This window comes from Bos grunniens, chromosome 19 (assembly GCF_055505025.1).
Source record: "Bos grunniens cultivar Pamir isolate PY7600 chromosome 19, Bosgru_T2T1.0, whole genome shotgun sequence".
In the NCBI taxonomy this organism is placed as follows: Eukaryota; Metazoa; Chordata; class Mammalia; order Artiodactyla; family Bovidae; genus Bos; species Bos grunniens.
This window is the reverse complement of record NC_141183.1, coordinates 63,639,057-63,641,843: the sequence shown is the minus strand read 5'-3', so window position 1 is coordinate 63,641,843 and position 2,787 is coordinate 63,639,057. Positions and strand designations below refer to the sequence as shown.

The window sequence follows — 2,787 nt, the reverse complement described above, 5'->3', positions numbered from 1 at the left end:
TTCAGGCAGATTCTTTACTAACTGAGCCACAAGGGAATTCTCAATAGAGACATTTTTTTTTGACATTTTTAATTGCAGAAATCTTACGAATGTATTTTAAATATATATATATATATATATATATATATATATATATACTTTGAAGAAGGAAAATCTTAAATATTTTTGATCATTGGAATTATTCACATAATAATTTTTTTCATCTTGCTAAAGTTATTAAACATGAGACATTTGTTATTGGTGTTGTTTTGTGTGTGTGTGTGTGTGTGTGTGGTAGTTGCTCAGTTATATTCAACTTTTTGTGACCTCATGGACTGTAGCCCGCCAGGCTCCTCTGTTCATGAGATTCTCCAGGCAAGAATACTATAGTGGGTTGCCATTCCCTTTTCCAGGGGATCTTCCCAACCCAGGAATCAAATGCAGGTCTCCTGCATTTCAGGAGACCTAGTAGTCACACATGACTTTCCTGGGAAGAGCAATTCTTCAGGGAAAATAGGTGATGCTTTTCCCTGGTGCTTCAATTTCTTTTTCTGATCCAGAGCTTTTTCATGGCGTTTTGCATTTCTCCATTTCTTGGAGTATAGAATAGAGGGTTCAACATAGGGGTGACTGTGGTATAAAACACAGCCAAAGATTTATCAACAGGTAAAGTACAAGGTGGTCTCACATACAGAAAAATACAGGGCACAAAGAAGAGAAGCACCACAGTAATGTAGAAGCCACAGATGGAAAAAGCTTTGTGCTTTCCTTTCTGACTAAGATTCTTCAGGGAGTGCAGAATGACCACATAGGAGATGAATAAGAGTGCAAAGATGACCACAGATATTGTGCCATCATTGACAACTAATGAGAGGGCAGTAATGTGGATGTCAGTGCAGGCAAGTTTTTACAAGGGGTACAAGTCACAGAAGAAATGGTCAATGACATTGGGGCCACAGAAGGGAAGATTGTAAATAAAGATAGGATGAAGAACAGCATGTAAAAACCCACCAACCCACGCCAAGAGCATAAATATGCAATCGCTGATTCACGATTGTCAAATAATGCAAGGGTTTGCAGATGGTCATGAAGCGGTCATAAGCCATGACCACCAGGAGTAAAATCTCAGCACCACCAAATAAGTTCTCCATAAAAAGCTGGGCCATTTCCAGTTTTTTAAGAGGAAACCAGAAGAGAAAGAGACACGTGTACCCCAATGTTCATCGCAGCACTGTTTATAATAGCCAGGACATGGAAGCAACCTAGATGTCCATCAGCAGATGAATGAATAAGAAAGCTGTGGTACATATACACAATGGAGTATTACTCAGCCATTAAAAAAGAATACATTTGAATCAGTTCTAATGAGGTGGATGAAACTGTAGCCTATTATACAGAGTGAAGTAAGCCAAAAGAAAAACACCAATACAGTATAATAATGCATATATATGGAATTTAGAAAGATGGTAACAATAACCCTGTATACGAGACAGCAAAAGAGACACAGATGTATAGAACAGTCTTTTGGTCTCCGTGGGAGAGGGAGAGGGTGGGAAGATTTGGGAGAATGGCATTGAAACATGTATAATATCATGTATGAAATGAGTTGCCAGTACAGGTTTGATGCAGAATACTGGATGCTTGGGGCTAGTGCACTGGGACGACCCAGAGGGATGGTATGGGGAGGGAGGAGGGAGGAGGGTTCAGGATGGGGAACACATGTATACCTGTGGTGGATTCATTTTGATATTTGGCAAAACTAATACAATTTGTAAAGTTTAAAAATAAAATAAAAATTAAAAAAAAAAAAAAGCTGGGCCATGCAGGCTTGGAAGGAAATGGTTTTCTTCTCACAAATGAAGTTTTTAATCATATTTGGGGTGAAGATTGTATAATAAAGAGCATCCAAAAATGATAAGTAGCCAAGAAAGAAGTACATGAGTCATCCAGGGTTGGGCTGAACACCACAGTCAGGACAATGAGTAAGTTGCCCACCACGGTCACAATGTAGATGAGCAAGAACACCACAAACAGTATTTTCTGTCCCTGGGATCTCTGAGCAAGCCCTAAGAGGACAAACCCAATAGCATTATTCCTATGTTCCATAGGTGCTTCTTTATGTCTTAGTTCAGAGTTCAGCACCAAATTACCTGTGAATAAAATTATTAGAGATGAGTTATTGAAGTCTTTTATATGTTTTATTATGTTCTGATGCTTTCAGATATTATAATACAGACTGATTAAAACATTGTCCCTAAACTTAACAATATTGTAAACTCATGGAGAAGCAAGTGATTAGAGAGATTTCTGGGGAAAAGACACAGTATTAAATAAATGAGTTGCCACAACTAGCTTTCCATGAAGATGCTAATTAAATTGTACATAAGCTAGTAACATATAAAATAAAAACTGATTAAACATTTAATGAAAAAGGAAAGCAAAGTTTACCTTTCATTTACTTTCCATTTAATAAAATGTGACATTACATTCTAGAAGTAGAAGAATCTTTTTAATGAATTTTTGAATACAAAATAGACATATCTGACAATTTCAATTTTTTTAAATAATTTAGGAAATGATGCCACAACACCAATAGACAAAAGTAGCTTGGAAACAAATTTACATGAATAAAAATATCAAGTGAAACTGAAAGTTACCCAGTCATGTCCGACTCTTTGCAACCCCATGGACTATATAGTCCATGGAATTCTCCAGGCCAGACTACTGGAGTGGGTTCCCTTCTCCAGGAGATCTCCCCAATCCAGGGATCGAACCCAGGTCTCCCGCATTGCAGGCAAATTCCTTACC

At 37.5% G+C, this 2,787-nt stretch overlaps 1 pseudogene; it reads right to left on the bottom strand.

Moving 5' to 3' along the window:
- Positions 1-517: 517 nt before the first annotated feature.
- LOC147352826 (olfactory receptor 4A15-like) lies at positions 518-2,085 on the bottom strand (annotated as a pseudogene).
- Positions 2,086-2,787: the final 702 nt, after the last annotated feature.